This window comes from Oncorhynchus gorbuscha, linkage group LG21 (assembly GCF_021184085.1).
Source record: "Oncorhynchus gorbuscha isolate QuinsamMale2020 ecotype Even-year linkage group LG21, OgorEven_v1.0, whole genome shotgun sequence".
Lineage (NCBI taxonomy): Eukaryota > Metazoa > Chordata > Actinopteri > Salmoniformes > Salmonidae > Oncorhynchus > Oncorhynchus gorbuscha.
The window spans coordinates 16869548-16891758 of record NC_060193.1 but is presented as its reverse complement, the minus strand read 5'-3'; the positions used below and the strand labels follow the sequence as shown (position 1 = coordinate 16891758).

At 40.0% G+C, this 22211-nt stretch overlaps 5 non-coding genes across 5 annotated transcripts; 2 read left to right on the top strand and 3 right to left on the bottom strand.

The window, feature by feature from the left end:
- The first annotated feature begins 1318 nt into the window (after positions 1-1318).
- On the top strand, positions 1319-1392 carry trnan-guu. The gene has a single exon. It is a non-coding gene; the product is annotated as a tRNA-Asn (tRNA).
- A 657-nt stretch (positions 1393-2049) lies between these two features.
- On the top strand, positions 2050-2122 carry trnak-cuu. The gene has a single exon. It is a non-coding gene; the product is annotated as a tRNA-Lys (tRNA).
- Positions 2123-2275: 153 nt separating this feature from the next.
- Positions 2276-2348, bottom strand: trnak-cuu. The gene has a single exon. It is a non-coding gene; the product is annotated as a tRNA-Lys (tRNA).
- Positions 2349-4556: 2208 nt separating this feature from the next.
- trnav-uac lies at positions 4557-4629 on the bottom strand. Its single transcript has one exon. It is a non-coding gene; the product is annotated as a tRNA-Val (tRNA).
- A 17301-nt stretch (positions 4630-21930) lies between these two features.
- trnav-uac lies at positions 21931-22003 on the bottom strand. The gene has a single exon. It is a non-coding gene; the product is annotated as a tRNA-Val (tRNA).
- Positions 22004-22211: the final 208 nt, after the last annotated feature.

The following is a 22211-nucleotide window of genomic DNA, read 5'->3' as shown; positions in this document are numbered from 1 at the left end:
CCCCTCTCCGCATCGCAACCATCTCCTCCCTCCGGCTCAGAGACTGAGCCCATGCAGCTGGGAGGTATTCGCATCTCGACTAAGGAGAGGGAACGGAGGATCACCAACCGCCTATACGGGCCAAACGCGGACGACGCTGGGCCAATTGTGCGCCACCCTATGGGACTCACAAATCACAGCCAGTTGTGATAAAGCCTGGATTCAAACCAGGTTGTCTGTAGTGACGCCTCTATTTCATTTTGGGCTGGGTGAATTTATTCATGAAAGTCACCTTGTCTGGGAGAAATTTACACAGTTAGAAAAATGTCACGCCAGGGTAAGCTTACGCAAAACACTCACCTTATTTGAAGTGTTACCAAAATCCCCAATGGGAAAAATGTATGGTCGAAAAACAATTATAACCATTTTCATGTTTGACTGCTAGGTTTTACGGGTATTATGACTCATACCGTGGTAATCTATTATAGATTCTTAATTGAAGGTCCCTAAGCCAGATCGATAACAATGACATGGTCCTTTGAGTGAGATTTATATTTTCAAAACAGAACGGTCAAGATCTACAGTAATAAACCAACAGAACTTTGCCACCACCCTCCATTTTACAAGTGGGTTAAAAGACACTGTAGAGTAGCTATAGTGGAGTAAAGACAAGTACTGAAGGTAATTTTACTACAATGAGGCTTCTCTCACAGGCAGAAGTCTAATCAAATCCAATACATTCTCCCTGTCGGGGAATAAACAAAGAGAGTACATGAGGGAACACAAGTATATATAGATTACATACAATGGACAATTGAGATAGGGGGTACAGTATTACACACCTTAAGGGACATACATACACTTATAATTTTAAAAGATTTTTGGTTAGTAGAGTATTTAATCGTCTTAAAATACAGTTCAATTTATTTTTGTAAGGTAAGAAAATGTGTTTTTTTGTTTGTAAATTTACATTTGTGAATATGAAATTTTGCCAAAAGAAAAATGAAATTAATTACATAAAAATGTTTCAGCTTATTTCTATGGTAGGTGAAGAATCCAAGCAGTACATCTCTCCACAATAGTGTAAGACCTTCATAAAATTGTTCAATTATAAATCTACTGATGTCTTGGCAGTTTTCTTACATGATTGCAGAAATTGACCCACCATCCCGTTTACTTTATACATATACGTGATGTTGCTGAGTCTAAGTCGGAAACGGAAAGAGCAGCTTGAAATGACAACAGAGCGGAGCAACTATGCTTTCTAATCATTCTCCCCTCGCCTCTAAAATCTTCAATTATCAAAGAATATAAAACCTTCCTTTTCATATAGTGCTGTGTCTCTGTGGCGCAATCGGCTAGCGCGTTAGACTGTTAATCTAAAGGTTGGTGGTTCGAGCCCACCCAGGGACGTGTTCTTTTTTTTTTTTTTAGCAGTAGGGTTTCATTCAACAAGTCAGGAAATTATCCTCAGATATATTTGTTCATGTATAAATAAGTACTCTGCTATTGAAGTGTTACCTAGTTTGTGTTAGTAAACCACAAAACCATGTTTTTCCCCCACTGTTGACTGAAAAGAAAAATCGCAGACAATAACATAGCAGGAGGGGTGGCTGCATTAAGAATTAACCAAACATAGAATACTGTTGAAAAACGTGGGATTTTTTTTTTGCAATGAAATCACAATTAATCCTACAACAGAGAGGACAATATTACCACAATCTCAGCACAGATTCATTCTGATTTTAATGAGTATTTATGAGGATAATTTCCTGACTTCAAAACAACTGTTTTATGAATACTTACTGAAAAGATTGCGTCCCTGGGTGGGCCCTAACAGGATAGTCGATTGCGCCGCAGAGACAGAGATGATCGCAAGTAGCTAAAACAAAGAGTTTTGTTCCTGAGAAAGCGCTCACGTTCACGAGGAAGTGAGGGCTTGAGGGAGTAGGAGGCATACATACAAAGGGAGGGGTTTAACACATCATACAGAGCCCAGCTAGAGGAAGTGAGGGCTTGAGGGAGTAGGAGGCGTACATACAAAGGGCGGGGCTTAACACATCATACAGAGCCCGGCTAGCTCAGTCGGTAGAGCATGAGACTCTTAATCTCAGGGTCGTGGGTTCGAGCCCCACGTTGGGCGTTTACCTTTAATTAGATAGTGGTGTCTCAACCTCCCCGTTCGCAATATTTTGCATCTATGGAATTGAATTAAGAAATAAAATCAAATACTAAACACAAGGGAGGTGTTTTACGTCTTTGAGCACAGCGAGGTTAGAAACGTTTAAAAAAAGAACGCCCAACGTGGGGCTCGAACCCACGACCCTGAGATTAAGAGTCTCATGCTCTACCGACTGAGCTAGCCGGGCAATCTTCAGAATGAATGGAAGAGCCTAATAAGAACATGACAACAAATACATATAAAATTCCCAAAATGTGATTGTTGTCATAATGCTTCAGTCACTCAGCATAGCACAACAAGGCATATGCCATGGCAAAATGTGTCAAATTTTCTCTCAGCCCCACGGCAAAATCATTTTAATGCATTCAATATTATTATTCCAGTACTTCCATCGTCATTGTCGGAGTGGACACAGTTTATAACTTCAAGACTATCAACTAGATTAGGCTGGCAATACTAAAGTGCCTATAAGAACATCCAATAGTCAAAGGTATATGAAATACAAATGGTATAGAGAGAAATAGTCAACGTAATTCCTATAATAACTACAACCTAAAATTTCTTAACTGGGAATATTGAACCACCAGCTTTCATATGTTCTCATGTTCTGAGTAAGGAACTTAAACGTTAGCTTATTTAGATGGCACATATTGCACTTTTACTTTCTTCTCCAACACTGTGTTTTTACATTATTTAAACCAAATGGAACACATTTCATTATTTATTTGAGATTAAATAGATTTTATTTATGTATTATATTAAGTTAAAATAAAAGTGTTCATTGTTCATTCAGTATTGTTGTAATTGTCATTATTACAAATATATATATATATATATATCAGCCGATTAATCGGTATCTGCTTTTTTTGGTCATCCAATAATCGGTATCGGCGTTGAGAAATTATAATTGGTTGACCTATATATTCTACATTAAATAACCGAATAGGCACTGAACAAAATTTTTTACGCAACATGTAGTGTTGGTCCCATGTTTTAAGAGCTGATATAAAAGATGTTGATATAAAAAAAAAATCCAAATGTTCCAAAGCTTATTTCTCTCAAATTTTGTGCACATCCCTTTCAGTGGGCATTTCTCCTTTGCCAAGATAATCCTTCCACCTGACAGGTGTGGCTTATCAAGAAGCTGATGAAAACAGCATGTTCATTATATAGGTGCACATTGTGCTGGAGACAATAAAAGGTCACTCTAAAATGTGCAGTTTTGTCACACAACACAATGTCACAGATGTCTCAAGTTTTGAGGGAGCGCGCAATTGGCATGCTGACTGCAGGAATTCCCACCAGAGCTGTTGCCAGATAATTGACTTCATGTGTCTACAGTGGGGCAAAAAAAGTATTTAGTCAGACACCAATTGTGCAAGTTATCCCACTTAAAACGATGAGAGAGGCCTGTAATTTTTGTCATAGGTACACTTCGACTATGACAGCCAAATGAGGGGGAAAAAAACAGAAAATCACATTGTAGGATTTTTAATGAATTTATTTGCAAATTATGGTGGAAAATAAGTATTTGGTCAATAACAAAAGTTTATCTCAATACTTTGTTATATACCCTTTGTTGGCAATGACAGAGGTCAAAGATTTTCTGTAAGTCTTCACAAGGTTTTCACACACTGTTGCTGGTATTTTGGCCCATTCCTCCATGCAGATCTCCTCTAGAGCAGGGATGTTTTGGGGCTGTTGCTGGGCAACACGGACTTTCAACTCCCTCCAAAGATTTTCTATGGGGTTGAGATCTGGAGACTGGCTAGGCCACTCCAGGACCTTGAAATGCTTCTTACGAAGCCACTCCTTCTTTGCCAGGGCGGTGTGTTTAGGATCATTGTCATGCTGAAAGACCCAGCCACGTTTCATCTTCAATGCTTGAATGATTGAAAGATGAACTGAGGTCGGTCGGTTGTGGTAATACACCTTATTATGAATGTTTGATGCCTATCGCCATATAAAGTCCAAAGAAGAAAAAGCCTGGAAGGAGGAGAGATGACTAGAAACTATTCAGTTGCCTGTTTTATGTGTGGATGAATTGTCGGAGTAGAGGACCTTGTGCATTTCAGGTAAAATAACAACAAATTAGCTAGCAACAGCAAGCAGGCTAGCTAAATAGGACAAACTAGCTAGCTAAATTGCCATACATGTTGAATGCTTTTCGGCCGGTCCCCAAATTAATATAATTGGTTCATAGTTTGTTTTGATATTTCAACCTGTGTGTCGTGATCGCATTTGGAGTGGGGGGACAAAATCTATTTGCGCACAAGCGTGCCCGGTTTGGGCATGGTGTTAGACAGATATTTCCTGTCAGATCCAAGAAAAAACTGGCAACCCACAGGTTGCTGGCTCACCTCTCTAATTGCTAGGCTACCTGCCGCCAAAAGCTTGGTTCTACTGGGGATCGAACCCAGGACCTTCTGCGTGTAAAGCAGACGTGATAACCACTACACTATGGAACCACATATTTATTCCACCACCACGCTCAATATCGAATCATATCACACATCCTTTATGCCTCAAAGCAGTACGCCAATTATCAATATGTGATATGGATTTTGTGGTTGTTTGGTGTGATGCTGATGTTGACTGTGTGATGTCTTGTCTGCAGGGGAAATCCTGCATAAGAGCAAAACAGTGCAACACTACAATCTACGAAGAGGAAGCTCAGTCAACCGTATTCGTCGTGCCTGTGAAGAATAAGTCAACGCGTAACTTATTGTTACTGTATATGCTATCATGGCTGAAGAAAGCAGAATATATAACATTCATATTTATCATTATGTTAACACTAAGTGAGATAAGATACACGACACCATCATTATTTTATAGCGGCATCACTGAACAACCAGTACATAAGCTTCTACTTGATCATAACCAATGATGTATAATGGTGGGTCCCAACCAGGGGTAAACTGGTTTTGCATTAAACAACATTTTCAGCCATGACCTTGTCTGAAGGACAAATGGATAAACAGGTTAATGTCAAGCCCTGCATGGAACGTAGCCCTACATTGAACACCACACATTGGCTGCTACGGTAGGCTGAAAGATAAAACAGCATTCAAGCATTCAACTTTCACAGCATTCAAGTTTGTGCTCAGAAGACCTGAAAATTGCTCAGTGCTGAAAAAACCCATAACACACTACATACCATTACCACAGAGTTGTAACAAACACACAAACACAATATTTTGTGCCACTCTTTGCATGTCAATTTGCTTTTAAAAATTAAATGGGTAAATTTGCTGACTTGGGACAATTGTAGGGTACTTATTCTACAAGATTATCATTAGTCTAACTCGTAACTCGTATAAAGCTGGAAGGTAAATAAATGCAAAAATTTTAACTGCAAACTAGGCTAAAGTCAAACATTGGTCTTATGGGTCTACAATGGTCCCCTTGTTAGGTTCTAATTTTTCAGAGTAAATAACTCACGGACACCAGAGAAACTTAACCAAGTTGAATTCTTCCCGAAGGTTCGCTACAGCTGCAATTCAGACAAAAACATTTTCTCACCAACACAAATACAGTGGGGAGAACAAGTATTTGGATACACTGCCAATTTTGCAGGTTTTCCTACTTACAAAGCAAGTAGAGGTCTGTAATTTTTATCATAGGTACACTTCAACTGTGAGAGACGGAATCTTTTTAAAAAATCCAGAAAATCACATTGTATGATTTTTAAGTAATTCATTTGCATTTTATTGCATGACATAAGTATTTGATCACCTACCAACCAGTAAGAATTCCAGCTCTCACAGACCTGTTCATTTTTCTTTAAGAAGCCCTCCTGTTCTCCACTCATTACCTGTATTAACTGCACCTGTTTAAACTTGTTACTTGTATAAAAGACACCTGTCCACACACTCAATCAAACAGACTCCAACATCTCCACAATGGCCAAGACTAGAGAGCTGTGTAAAGATATCAAGGATAAAATTGTAGACCTGCACAAGGCTGGGATGGGCTACAGGACAATGGGCAAGCAGCTTGGTGAGAAGGCAACAACTGTTGGCGCAATTATTAGAAAATGGAAGTTCAAGATGACTGTCAATCACCCTCGGTCTGGGGCTCCATGCAAGATCTCACCTTGTGGGGCATCAATGATCATGGGGAAGGTGAGGGATCAGCCCAGAACTACACAGCAGGACCTGGTCAATGACCTGAAGAGAGTTGGGACCACAGTCTCAAAGAAAACCATTAGTAACACATACCAAATCAGAAACATATGGCCTCTGTTCTATGATCACAACATACACAATTTTATTTCCATCTCACATCACACAACAAAATGACATTCCAACTGAATCTGCTGTCTTGTTCCATGTCAGCTAGAGCAGCCTTTTGTTTCTCCACCACTTTCTCCTGATAGTTCCTCAGAGAGTGATAGCACAACACTTGGAAAGCAACAAAAATACATAAAACATAATGTTTTTTTATGCATTTATAATATGTATGCACAATTATAATATAATAATATGCACAATTATATATGCATGACAACCAAAAGTTTGAAAACATGACAATTCCCACTCTCTCTTAGCTTGACTATGTCGTCAGGATAATTTTCTGCTGAGGTTGGCAATAATGAAAGCTCTAAAAAAGCTTACTCATGCTTTCGCCCAGTCTTCCCCGCCAGACTACATGATCCAAGAGGTGTTCTCAAGCCATGTCATTCTCACTTTGCTCCCCATCGTCTCCCTCCATAGCCACCCAATATATAAGTGCGGTAGCCTTAATAATTTTTACCTCATCTTGAGGTAACTCAACAACTGTGTATTTGTTTTAACATCAATGCCCTCAGCACATGATACCAAAGTAACCCCTGCTATGACTAACTGCTCCTGACACACATCTTACAATACCCCTCATTTGCACTGTAGTCCAGTTCCATGTTGTCTATATAGCATCCTGCGCTACTAGTACTGCACTTTCTGTTACTGTCTCTACAGTGACTGCCGTCAGAATAGCAATCGCTTGGAGTCCATCTCTTGAACTCCTATTATTTTTGTGGATTACTGATAGGTCTAGGACTGAACCTTTCAGATACTCCCTACCTGTTTCCCAGTTCATACCCTGGTCCCAAGCCACCAACATCTCCTGTGTTCTGCTGCAGTTGGTACCTGTGGATAATACTTTTCTGTGCTCAAGTTAGGTACACATCTCTCATCCCAAGGCCAAGCTACCCCCCACCCATTTGTGAACACCCTTGTTACGGTGTAGACTTTGGGCCCCAACAGTTGACAAGCAGCCACATTCTGACACTTTCTGTTAACCAACACTCAGTCACAATCTTCTGGGAGGTATGTCAAGTGGTTTTTTTGGTAACCTTTATTTAACTAGGCAAGTTTAGAACGAATTCTTATTTTCAATGACGGCCTAGGAACAGTGGGTTAACTGCCTTGTTTAGACAGATTTTTAACTTGTCAGCTCGGGGATTCAATCTTGCAACCTTTCGGTTACTAGTCCAACGCTCTAACCCCTAGGCTACATGCCACCCATGTCAAGTGTTTAATAGCTGTCAGAAATGGTGGAGAGATTAGTGGAGTTGGAAGAGTATCCAACCGTACAAAACTCTGAGTCACATGTTTCATCATCACACTCTGCAGGAGATGTGATGCTATTATTACAGCAAATGTTCCTTCTGGTGATATTGCCTCCTCTTTACAGGGATCAGTTGCTATTCTTTCAAGTGTTATGCCTTCTGTGACAAATGCATTACTGAAAGTTGACAACAGCGTCTGAAATGACAACACTATCTCTACTACTTTCACCATGATCTGGGTATGTGTAAAGTTAAATTAATCTTCGTAATAGTCCCTATATTGTACACAACTAGCTGTCCTCCCTTTTCCACGAGCTATTTCCTGTAACAATATGCATAGTGGTATCGTTCCCAGGAGACTCTAGTACCCACTTCTTTAGCTTACTAGCCAGACAAACATCCGCCCCAGTTATATTACATTCTGCTCTTCCAATTCCTTGTAACGTTAACGCCTTGGTTGTTGGGACTGCATAGAATGCACTGATATCGTTTTTTTCCCAGAATCTGCAACTAACACTCCGTAGGACTGACCTTTGACCCCTCCACCATACCATCTACATTGATGGATGTCTGTCTCTGTCACTAGTTCAGCCCCTAATAAATGTGTCTGTAAGTATGCCTTCATCTGCCCATATGCATATCTTCTTCCCCCTTTCACTTGACAGTAAGAATAGTTTGGTTCCCAGGTTCCCCCCTTAGGATGTTGTCCAGAGTATGATTACCCCAACAAGCTATCTTTCCCCAAGTTCGTTGTCTACTGGTGTCCAAAACTTTCCCTGACCACTTCACTCTCCTAGTTGCTGTACTAAAGGGCATTACTGGTGTATACAAACCCCTTTTACGAGATAGCACTTCCCCACAAAATCCTTTGTTGCTCCATCGTCAGCACTGGTTGTGTCCACGCTGCCAACCTCCTGAAATGTTTTAAGTTCTGGAAACATTAATCTGAAAGTTATCGACTGAGCTTTAGCTGATCTTGAACCCTGGCACATGACCTCTATCTGTGGCAACAGAGAAAATCTAGTTTTGTTCTGTAAACTCTCAGTATTATTATGTTCCTTCCACACTCCTGTCTGTAATAAAACCAAACCTTGTTTAGAACAACCTACGTCCAATGTGCTAGTTCTGTTATCAAGTGGCTCCACCCATATCACCATACCTTTGTGATTAGTGACCTGTCTAGTATTCCAAGCTAATAGTCAATCTATCGTCTTTACATGGTTCATTAACCATCAAGCAACTGACACTAAAACTATGGAGGTTAAAACAGCTCCCAGACCCAACCCAACAGCTTGCCTACAGTGAACTCTACTCTTCCTCTCTCTCTTTAGCTCCGCTTCAACTCTTATGGCGACATATAGCTCACCCATTATGCTGCGGGATCTCGCTTCATGTGAGAAGTGTGAACCCACCGAGGAGAGGCTGTGGTCTTTATCGCTGCGGGTGCTGTAAGTAGTTAGGTGTGTGGTACTGACCAACACTGTCCCAACACCCCAGCCTGTTGGATCTTGATGTACAATCGATCTCCAGGAGTCAGCCCGTGCTCTCGGTGATCTCCTGGCACCTGTTCCTTGTGTGCTGCTTTCACCTGGGAATATACATAGTGCAACACATGGGTCATTTTCTGACAATATGACAACATAGGTTCTTCCATTATTGCCAAATCACTCATTTGTGGTATGTGAATAACAGCCCCTGGTACCCTCATCGGTCTGCCAGTCACCACCTCCTGTAAGCGTGAGTCCGGTAGTGGCCTTAGTTGATGCCCTCTTTGACATCAGTACAATGGGTAAATTCATAACCCAGTCTTTCCCTTCGGTGCCTAAAGTCTTGGCGAATTTCTCCTTAATTGACCAATTTCTGACACTCCGTAAACCCTGCTGCTTGCGGCCTATTTAATTTGACCTTTATTTAACCAGGCAAGTCAGTTAAGAACATATTCTTATTTTCAATGACGGCCTAGGAACAGTGGGTTAACTGCCTGTTCAGGGGCAGAACGACAGATTTGTACCTTGTCAGCTCGGGGGTTTGAACTCGCGACCTTCCGGTTACTAGTCCAACGCTCTAACCACTAGGCTACGCTGCCGCCTATATGGACAATGAAAATAATGGGAGACTCCCAAAGCCTTACATTCTGCTTGTAGCACTTTAGAAGTGAAATGCGTTCCATGATCGGATTCTATTGTCCAAAATGAGCCCCATCTCAGTATCACTTCCCTTAACTTCTCTGGGATATGTGGGACGCTAGCGACACACCTCGCCAACAGCCAGTGAAATTGCAGAGCACCAAATTCAAACAGAAATCTCATAATTAAAATTCCTCAAACATACAAGCATTATACACCTTTTTAAAGATAAATGTCTTGTTAATCCAGCCACATTGTCTGATTTCAAAAAGGCCTTACGGTGAAAGCACACCTTGCGATTATGTTAGGTCAGCGCCTAGCCACAGAAAAACATACAGCCATTTTCCAAAGAAGGAGAGGTGTCACAAAAGACAGAAATAGAGCCACATCAAATTACAAAAATACTCATCATAAACATTAATCTAAGATACAAGCGTTATACATACGATTATAGATAAACTTCTCCTTAACCTATCTAGGATATTGGGACGCTAGCGTCCCACCTGGCCAAAAGCCAGGGAAAATGCAGTGCGCCAAATTCAAATAAATTACTATAAAAATCAAGCTTTAATTAAATCACACATGCAAGATAGCAAATTAAAGCTACACTTGTTGTGAATCCAGCCAACATGTCAGATTTCAAAAAGGCTTTTCGGCGAAAGCAAACGATACTATTATTTGAGGATAGCACCTCCGTAAACAAAGAGAAACCATATTTCAACCCTGCAGGGGCGACACAAAATGCAGAAATAAAAATATAATTCATGCCTTACCTTTGACAAGCTTCTTTTGTTGGCATTCCAATATGTCCCATAAACATCACAAATGGTCCTATTGTTCAATTAATTCCATCTATATATATCTAAATGTCCATTTATTTGGCGCGTTTGATCCAGAAAAACACAGGTTCCAACTTGCTCAACGTAACTACAAAATATCTCAAAAGTTACCTGTGAACTTTGCCAAAACATTTCAAACTACTTTTGTAATACAACTTTAGGTATTTTCTTTTGTAAATAATCAATAAAATGGAAGACTGGATGATCTGTGTTCAATACAGGAGGAAAACAAACTGTAGCTAGCTTTCTGGTAATGCACCTCTATCTAACAGTACACTTCAAGTGACCCTCGTTCAAGATTGCCGTACTTCTTCATTACACAAAGGAAAAACCTTGACCAATTTCTAAAGACTGACACCCAGTGGAAGCGATAGGAACTGCAAGAAGGTCCCTTAGAAAGCTGGATTCCAAATAAAAACCTATTGAAAAGAGAGCGACTTCAAAACACAAAATCCTCAGGGTTTCGCCTGCTAAATAAGTTATACTCACAGACATGATTCAAACAGTTTTAGAAACGTCAGACTGTTTTCTATCCAAATCTAATAATACTAATAATATGCATATCTTATCTTCTGGGGATGAGTAGCAGGCAGTTGAAATTGGGCATCGGAATTGAATAAGGACAAGCGTAGTTGCGTCCCTGATGTGTCTGACTTGTAAACTGTGGAAAGAACCGATCAAAATCAAATCAAATGTATTTATATAGCCCTTCGTACATCAGCTGATATCTCAAAGTGCTGTACAGAAACCCAGCCTAAAACCCCAAACAGCAAGCAATGCAGGCGTAGAAGCACTGTGGCTAGGAAAAACTCCCTAGAAAGGGCAAAACCTAGAGAGGAACCAGGCTATGTGGAGTGGCCAGTCCTCTTCTGGCTGTGCCGGGTGGAGATTATAACAGAACATGGATAAGATGTTCAAATGTTCATAAATGACCAGCATGGTCAAATAATAATAATCACAGGCAGAACAGTTGAAACTGGAGCAGCAGCACGGCCATGTGGACTGGGGACAGCAAGGAGTCATCATGTCAGGTAGTCCTGAGGCATGGTCCTAGGGCTCAGGTCCTCCGAGAGAGGGAAAGAAAGAGAGAATTAGAGAGAGCACACTTAAATTCACACAGGACACCGAATAGGACAGGAGAAGTACTCCAGATATAACAAACTGACCCTAGCCCCCCGACACATAAACTACTGCAGCATAAATACTGGAGGCTGAGACAGGAGGGGTCAGGAGACACTGTGGCCCCATGTGACAGAGAGCCATGTGAGTGCTAGGCGCTTTGGATTGCGCAGCACAATCAGGAAGAAGGGCAAAACACAGCATTCCGGGCCGCAAAAGGCAAGGATTTTTTAGGGTGCAATACAGCCACGAAGGGGATGCTGCCATGGAAGTCAAGGCATTATCAAGTGCTTGTCAAATTGTGAATGAGAGACTATTGGAGTGTGTACAGCCTGCGCAATTAACAAAGCAGAGCTCATGCCTTTCAAGTTACTTTTTTCAAATTGTCATTAGTCGCATCAAGCAGCATTACAATCTATTAAAAATCTAAACATCTAGCCCAACATTTGTAAAACAACTGTCACGCCCTGGTCGAAGTATTTTGTGTTTATCTTTATGTATTGGGTCAGGCCAGGGTGTGGCATGGGTTTTTGTATGTGGGTGTGTATATATTGGGATTGTAGCTAGTGGGGTGATCTAGCAAAGTCTATGGCTGTCTGGAGTGGTTCTCAATCAGAGGCAGGTGTTTATCGTTGTCTCTGATTGGGAACCATATTTAGGCAGCCATATTCTTTGAGTTTGTTGTGGGTGATTGTCCTTAGTGTCTTTGTTCCTGTCGCTGTGTTAGTTGACAAGTATAGGCTGTTTCGGTTTTCGTTACGTTTATTGTTTTGTTGCGTTTGTGTTAATTCGTGTTTACGTTTGTTGATTAAATATGGATCGCAGTCTACACGATCCGACTCTCCTTCACACCTAGAAAACCGTTAGTTACATTATTAACTCTAGAAAATATGTATATTTTATTCAGCTTTGTTCTATTGTATTCTTCGTACTACAAAATATAAAATAATTCCACAGAATTATAAGCAAATGTTGTCAGCTAAATGAACTAGTGTGGCCCAAAGCCATTGGCGTAGCCACATAAGGACAACTAACATGCTGACCAGACCGGACGCATCGCGTGCCGGAGCGTCGCAAATTAAATATAGAAATCCATGTTTTTCAATTATTGCACCCACACTGCTCGCGCGAGCCAAAGAGCGTCTGCGACGCCAAGGGTTCATATAGATCTCATTCCTATTTCTGACGCAGATCGCGCTGCAAGTCCTGCCTCTCCCATTTCCTCATTGGTTAATAGAAGCAGGTACCCACGTACCGTCTCCTCATTGGTTATACCCATGTGGGTGATTGAAAGACTAACTGTTTTGCCGGTAGTCGTGGTAATACAATGAAAGTTTAGAAAGTTTAGATGCGATCACCATATAAATTAAAAGATGAAAAAGCCTGGAAGGAGGAGAGATGACTAGAAACGATTTGGTTGGCCGTTTTATGTGTGGATTAATTGTCGGAGTAGAGGTCCTTGTGCATTTCAGGTAAAATAACAACTCAATGTTTATATCCCTGGACAAATTAGCTAGCAACAGCAAGCTAGCTAAATAGGACAAATTAACGTTAGCTAGTGTTAGGGTTGTGTCAATTCGAATCTGGTATCAGGATAAATATGACAATGAGTCACCGATTGTGTACTATGTATTTGTTATAAGCAATAAGTGGTAAATGCAGTTTTCGTATGTACGGGCTCTCTATCCCACCTCGCAGGGCAAACAGAGAACTGACTTGTTCCTGACAAAGATATTATAAATATACTCTGACAGAGGTAGTTCCTGCTTCCGAGCCGGCCTGTCAGAGTAGAGACTGGTAGTGGTTTAGACTCACCCAGCCTATCGTTGATTGTTGGCGCAGAGGCTGGTCCCAGCCCCCTAAGCGCTTCAGCGGTCAGTCATTGTAGCTGTGTAGAATATACAGTTATCATGCACCTGACTCCTGTTATCTAACAAAAGACTGTTTGTTCTCGCAACACTACGTTCTGAATGTGCCTCCCCCCAACTCATTGCACAGTTCCTGTCTTCATGATATTCTGTATTTTTACATCATGAGAAAGGCCCATGGCCCTGAAACTGTTAACAATGTTTCAAGTCAGCTATGTTGCATAACACATACATCCACGCAAGCCAACAGCAGATAATGTTCAATCACATATATGGTAACGGGCTATAGTGCATAACACAGAATCCTCATACTAGCAAGTGCAAGCTAGCTAGCTAAATTGCAATACATGTTTAATGCTTTGCGACCTGTCCCCAAATTAATAAAATAAATATATGCACGATAGCAGCCGGTTTGGGTTCCGTGTAATGCTATCCTAAAAGCATGCTATACTTTTCTTCTGAAAGAGTACATTTTCTTCACTTCATGCTTCTTTAGACCTGTCTAAAATAAATCATGGATTTATTGTGAAGGTGTAGGATATATTACATGGACTTATTTATTCAACTTTTTAAAATGGCTTGTAGGCTATGTGTGGGAGCCAGGAGATGCTAAATGTGTTTGTTAATTACGGTCAATTAGTGTGAGACCGAAAGTTATTTGCTTGACAATCACCGGCTGATGAAATTTCTTGACCACCACAGCCCTAGTTGAGTCTCCGACCGAGTTCACTTGTTTGATCTCCAGATACAAAGTGAAAGTAAACTATACTGTAAACTGAAAGAGGGGAAGGGCTCAACTATATAATAGGTAGAGGCAGCACACGACACTCAACTCAGAAGAAGCTATAGACAGACAAACGTACATTGACAAGATGGGAGCAATCTACAGTTATTTCTACCCAGAGGTAAGTAAGTAACTTACATTTCACTATTCTTACCCTGTTTATTCTGCTCTTAGATCATTTCTGGAGTTAACTAGGCTGTAGGATTGAATCTGAAAATGCATAAAGATTTACATTGAAATGAATGATTTGTTGCTTTTCATGAAGAGATACATGATCAGGAAATATGACTAACTTGTCACCAATTAGTGAAGTAAATATTGTCTGTTTTGTCCCAGTATTCAGAGGAAACCACCGTTGTCCCTCGAAGTGAGATCACTCAGGACACATTGGTTACGGACAGGTGAGCCTAGTCTCTCTCTCTCTAGTCAATCAAATTTACAAATGACTCTACAGTACATACGGTTACCTTGCCTAAACCCCAAAGTATAAGCGCCCTTGTCTGTCTGTCTAGCTTTAATTGTCACAACAATTAAACTTCCCTTATCTCCACCCAGGTCACCATGGCAACAATGTGATAAGGCAAAGACAGGTGATTTCGATGTTGAACCTCAATCCGAGTGTTCAGACAGCGAGGCGGGACAATCCAATCAAAACACAAAGTCTGCAACACAGGTTACAAACAGGTGAGGGCAATCATTAATATCAGAGACCGAGAGACTGAAAAACAGCTTCTATCTCAAGGCCATCAGACTGTTAAACAGCCACCACTGACATGGAGAGGCTGGTGCCAACATACAGACTCAAATCTCTGGCCACTTAAATAAATGGACTTAATAAAGGTATCACCAGTCACTTTAAATAACACCACTTTAATAATGTTGACATATTCTACATTACTCATCTCATATGTATATACTGTTCTATACCATCTACTGCATCTTGCCTATGCCGCATGCCATTGCTCATCTATATCTATATCTATATATATATATATATATATATATATATATATATATCCCTTTACAAGGTAGTGTGTGTATAAGGTAGTTGTTGTGAAATTGTTAGATTACTTGTTAGATATGACTGCATAGTCGGAACTAGAAGCATAAGCATTTCGCTACACTCACATTAACATCTACTAACTATGTGTATGTGACCAATAAAATTAGATTAGATTTGACCTGCGTGTGACTGAAATACTCTGGTTTAAGCCTTATAGACTCTTTTACTTTCACTTTGAACATTGGTTTCTGTTGTCATGCAAATTCAGTACTGAGACAGACTTGGTCTTAGTTATTTCTTCAAACAATCATCTTTATTTAATATTGATTAATTATTGCAATAATGAGACCGTCAGCCCACAAGTCTTGACTGACTGTTAGGCTGAGAGTTTAGCCTTTAAAGACGATGCACAGTTTTTATGTAGCTGATACCAAGATTGCTTAGTCAGTCACTTCTAACCTTCCCATAATCCACCTTGGTTATCTACACAGGATGGTATTTGACTTGGATGGTAGTTTCCCAGATGCTAAGAAGATGAGACAATGAGGCATTGTTCTTAGCTCTTCCAGGCTCTCTCTATCTCGAGTCACACACACCACATCATGTCTATAGAATGCTAGCTTTTAGGTTTTTATCACCAACACAAGTCAATTGTCAGCTTCAAGCTATCTCTAGTAGAACCCATGTCCTCAACACCCAGACTAGCTGCAGGGTGGTAGAGTGGAGACCATAAAACACAGCATTAGCAGGACAGAAATATCTTCCTGTTCGTTAAGTAAATCATTTTTACATATACAACAAATAAGGTGAATACATCATTTTCCCCTGACACTGTCCACTCAGGTCACCAGGGCCACGAGGTGATAAGACTAACACAGGGAATATCATGGGGGGATCCCCAAGTGCCTTTGATGTAAGTACCTCTGACTTTTACTTGACTGAAACAAAGACCAACTCATGGAAATGGTGTTGATGGGAGTGGGGTTTTCTCCCCTGACCAAAGTAGCTGGTTGGATAAATATTTGTACAAAAAATGTTGTTATGGTTTATGATTTTTATATTACTAAAACAGCGGGTGGCTATCCCCAAATTAAATTAACCTTTTACCTTTTTTAAAAATGATTCAGTCCTAAAAAAAAATGTATGGTTATTAAATATTCACGTATGCCCTTTTCATTTAGGCTCATGATAACATTGAGGATGTGGACAAGTTCAATGTCTATGTGAAATGTGCAGGAAAGACCCTGGATATGGAGGTGTTCCCTCTGGAGAAAATCACAGTTCTGCTGGAAAATGGATGTCAAAAGGCAGGGAAGAACCCCTGTACAATGCAGCTTGTTTACAATGGTATTTATCTTTTAACATTAAGATTACTTTATTAGCAATTTCACACAAGGACCAACCAACGAAATCTGACTTCCACATGAATCCAACCCCTCTGAAAGACACACATCAATACACAGGTTGGTGAGGTTGGAGCAGGGGGCTGCCACACTGGGTGTCAGTGGAGCAGTAAAGTGCATTGCTCAAGTGCAGAAAGCAGGCAATGGAATCTAGGATTTGATACCACACTAACTAAAATGTTTTTTTTTTGTGGAAACTCATTGCCTAGACCCATTCAATTAACCTAACACAAAGTATTGCTGTGTTCAATACCTACAGTAATGAAGTGACATCACCACCCATATGGTTATCTTATTAAGTTGTAAATACTTAACTGTTTCGTGTTTCATGAACTTGATAGTAAATCGCATTATGTATTGTGACTATAACGATTGAAGTTACTTGAACATGAATTTAGTTCTAGGGAACATCAGAATTTAGGGTCCACTTTACACGAGGAGAACAGGCTACTCAGGCCAATGGTGCTCATTTAATGATGTTCATCAAAGCTAAATCAATGTCTGCAAGATCACATCGTGATAGTATTCTACATTAAATAACAGAATATACACTGAACAAAAATATAAACGCAACATGTAGTGTTGGTCCCATGTTTCATGAGCTGAAATAAGATCCCAGAAATGTTCCAGATGCACAAAAAGCTTATTTCTCTCAAATTTTGTGCACATCCCTTTCAGTGGGCATTTCTTCTTCGCCAAGATAATCCTTCCACCTGACAGGTGGCTTATCAAGAAGCTGATGAAAACAGCATGATCATTACATAGGTGCACGTTGTGCTGGAGACAATAAAAGGTCACTCTAAAATGTGCAGTTTGTCACACAACACATTGTCACAGATGTCTCAAGTTTTGGGGGAGCGCACAATTGGCATGCTGTTGCCAGATAATTGACTTCATTTCTCTAACTTAAGCGGCCTCCAACGTCGTTTTAGAGAATTTGGCAGTACGTCCAACAGGCCATGCAACCCCAGACCACGTACGTGTATGGCGTTGTGTGGACAATGGGTTTGCTGATGCCAATGTTGTGAACAGATTGCCCTATAGTGGTAGTGGGGTTATAATATGGGCAGGCATAAGCTAGGGACAATGAACGCAATTGTATTTTATCGATGGCAATTTGAGTGCACAGAGATACTGTGATGAGATCCTGAGGCCCATTTTGATGCCTTTTTCTAATAGGTATCCATTTTTCATTTTTCATTTTAGTAAATACCTTACCCCTTATTTTTCTTAAATTTGCATTGTTGGTTAAGGGCTTGTACATAAGCATTTCACTGTAAGGTATGTTGTATTTAGCACATGTGAACAATAACATTTGATTTGATTATGGCCTAATTTATTTATTTAAATTCCTGTAACTCAGTAAAATCTTGGAAATTGTTGCATGTTTATGTTTTTGTTCAGTATAATAGCATAGTATAACCTTACTCTACGACAAAAACAGCATTGCATTCAATCGTGAATTATAATTCAAGTTTTACCGGTGAAACACCCATCCAGCATCTGCATACCAACCATTTGATCTCAATCAGTTTCATGGGGATATGCATTTAGATTTTCTTGAGTTATACGGTGTTGTTTAGAAGTAGACTACAGTGTTGTTTAGAAGTATCCTACAGTGTTGTTTAGAAGTATCCTACAGTGTTGTTTAGAAGTATCCTACAGTGTTGTTTAGAAGTAGCCTACAGTGTTGTTTAGAAGTAGCCTACAGTGTTGTTTAGAAGTAGCCTACAGTGTTGTTTAGAAGTAGCCTACAGTGTTGATTAGACGTAGCCTACAGTGTTGTTTAGAAGTATCCTACAGTGTTGTTTAGAAGTAGCCTACAGTGTTGTTTAGAAGTAGCCTACAGTGTTGTTTAGAAGTAGCCTACAGTGTTGTTTAGAAGTAGCCTACAGTGTTTATTAGAAGTAGCCTACAGTGTTTATTAGAAGTAGCCTACAGTGTTTATTAGAAGTAGCCTACAGTGTTGTTTAGAAGTAGCCTACAGTGTTGTTTAGAAGTAGCCTACAGTGTTGATTAGACGTAGCCTACAGTGTTGTTTAGAAGTATACTACAGTGTTGTTTAGAAGTAGCCTACCCTGTTGTTTAGAAGTAGCCTACAGTGTTGTTTAGAAGTAGCCTACAGTGTTGTTTAGAAGTAGCCTACAGTGTTTATTAGAAGTAGCCTACAGTGTTTATTAGAAGTAGCCTACAGTGTTGTTTATAAGTAGCCTACAGTGTTGTTTAGAAGTAGCCTACAGTGTTGTTTAGAAGTAGCCTACAGTGTTGTTTAGAGGTAGCCTACAGTGTTGTTTAGAAGTAGCCTACAGTGTTGATTAGAAGTAGCCTACAGTGTTGATTAGAAGTAGCCTACAGTGTTGATTAGAAGTAGCCTACAGTGTTGATTAGAAGTATCCTACAGTGTTGATTAGAAGTATCCTACAGTGTTGTTTAGAAGTAGCCTACAGTGTTGTTTAGAAGTAGCTTACAGTGTTGTTTAGAAGTAGCCTACAGTGTTGATTAAAAGTATCCTACAGTGTTGATTAGAAGTATCCTACAGTGTTGTTTAGAAGTAGCCTACAGTGTTGTTTAGAAGTAGCCTACAGTGTTGATTAGAAGTAGCCTACAGTGTTGATTAGAAGTATCCTACAGTGTTGATTAGAAGTATCCTACAGTGTTGATTAGAATTATCCTACAGTGTTGTTTAGAAGTAGCCTACAGTGTTGTTTAGAAGTAGCTTACAGTGTTGTTTAGAAGTAGCCTACAGTGTTGATTAAAAGTAGCCTAGTGTTGATTAGAAGTTGTCTAGTGTTGATTAGAAATTGTCTAGTGTTGATTAGAAGTAGCCTACAGTGTTGATTAGAAGTATCCTACAGTGTTGTTTAGAAGTATCCTACAGTGTTGATTAGAAGTAGCCTACAGTGTTGATTAGAAGTAGCCTACAGTGTTGTTTAGAAGTAGCCTACAGTGTTGTTTAGAAGTAGCTTACAGTGTTGTTTAGAAGTAGCCTACAGTGTTGATTAAAAGTAGCCTAGTGTTGATTAGAAATTGTCTAGTGTTGATTAGAAATTGTCTAGTGTTGATTAGAAGTAGCCTACAGTGTTGATTAGAAGTAGCCTACAGTGTTGTTTAGAAGTAGCCTACAGTGTTGTTTAGAAGTAGCCTACAGTGTTGTTTAGAAGTAGCCTACAGTGTTGTTTAGAAGTAGCTTACAGTGTTGTTTAGAAGTAGCCTACAGTGTTGATTAAAAGTAGCCTAGTGTTGATTAGAAGTTGTCTAGTGTTGATTAGAAATTGTCTAGTGTTGATTAGAAGTAGCCTACATTGTTGATTAGAAGTAGCCTACAGTGTTGATTAGAAGGATCCTACAGTGTTGTTTAGAAGTAGCCTACAGTGTTGTTTAGAAGTAGCCTACAGTGTTGACTAGAAGTAGCCTACAGTGTTGATTAGAAGTAGCCTACAGTGTTGTTTAGAAGTAGCCTACAGTGTTGTTTAGAAGTAGCTTACAGTGTTGATTAGAAGTAGCCTACAGTGTTGATTAGAAGTATCCTACAGTGTTGATTAGAAGTATCCTACAGTGTTGTTTAGAAGTAGCCTACAGTGTTGATTAGAAGTAGCCTACAGTGTTGACTAGAAGTAGCCTACAGTGTTGATTAGAAGTAGCCTACAGTGTTGTTTAGAAGTAGCCTACAGTGTTGTTTAGAAGTAGCTTACAGTGTTGTTTAGAAGTAGCCTACAGTGTTGATTAAAAGTAGCCTAGTGTTGATTAGAAGTTGTCTAGTGTTGATTAGAAGTTGTCTAGTGTTGATTAGAAATTGTCTAGTGTTGATTAGAAGTAGCCTACAGTGTTGATTAGAAGTAGCCTACAGTGTTGATTAGAAGTATCCTACAGTGTTGTTTAGAAGTAGCCTACAGTGTTGATTAGAAGTAGCCTACAGTGTTGACTAGAAGTAGCCTACAGTGTTGATTAGAAGTAGCCTACAGTGTTGATTAGAAGTAGCCTACAGTGTTGATTAGAAGTAGCCTACAGTGTTGATTAGAAGTAGCCTACAGTGTTGTTTAGAAGTAGCCTACAGTGTTGTTTAGAAGTAGCCTACAGTGTTGTTTAGAAGTAGACTACAGTGTTGTTTAGAAGTAGCCTAGTGTTGATTAGAAGTTGTCTAGTGTTGATTAGAAATTGTCTAGTGTTGATTAGAAGTAGCCTACAGTGTTGCTTAGAATTTTTTTGCAAATGGTGTTAAACTGCAGCATAGCCTCTGTGTATTTTTCCCAGCGGTGCAATGTTGAGTTATGACCACATAAGAGAGAAATGCAGTGTTTTTTTGTCTTACAGTAAAGTTATACTATGTCATTATATTCACTTCTGTTACGTAGAATACTACTATTATGTGATCTTGCAGACAGATTTTTTACAAAATAAGTGTTGCCAGCTCACTTACATGCTGACCACACTGCTCGCGTCGCAATATACATGTACACATACTTGTTATTCAACCATTGCACCCACACTGTGCGCTAACGAGCGTCTGCATTGCCAAGCCCTAAAATAGAAGTTGCTTCTATTTGTGGTGCAGAACGCGCTGCAAGCCCTGCCTCTCCCATTTTCTCAATGGCCTTTGGAAGCATATAACCCACGTGCCAGCTCCTCATTGGTTATACCCACGTGGGTGATTGAAAGATGAACTGAGGTCGGTCGGTTGTGGTAATACACCATATTATGAAAGTCAGATGCCAATCGCCATATAAAGTCCAAAGATGAAAAGGCCTGGAAGGAGAAGAGATGACTAGAAAAGATTTGGTTGAGCATTTATGTATGGATTAATTGTCAGAGTAGAGGACCTTGTGCATTTCTTGTAAAATAACAACTCAATGTTTATATCCTTGGACAAATTAGCTAGCAACAGCAAGCAGGCTAGCTAAATAGGCAAATTAGCTGGGAACTGCAAACTAGCAAAAAGAATCTTCCGCGCACACGTGTGTCCGGTTTGGGCATGGTGTTAGACAGATATTTCCTGTCAGATCCCAGATAAAAACTGGCAACCCTCAGGTTGTTAGCTCACCTCTAAAACTGCCTGGCTACTGCCACAAAAAAGCATGGTTCTACTGGGGCTCGAACCCAGGACCTTCTGCGTGTAAAGCAGACGTGATAACCACTACACTATGGAACCACATAGATTTAACTCCACCACGCACAGTATTGAATCATATTACACATCCTTTGTGCTTCAAAACAGTACGCCGATTATCTTAATGTGATATCGATTTTGTTGTTGTTTGATGTGATGCTGTTGTTGACTTGGTGATGTCTTGTCTGCAGGGGAAATTCTGAATGAGAGCAAAACAGTGCAACACTACAATCTACGAAGAGGAAGCTCA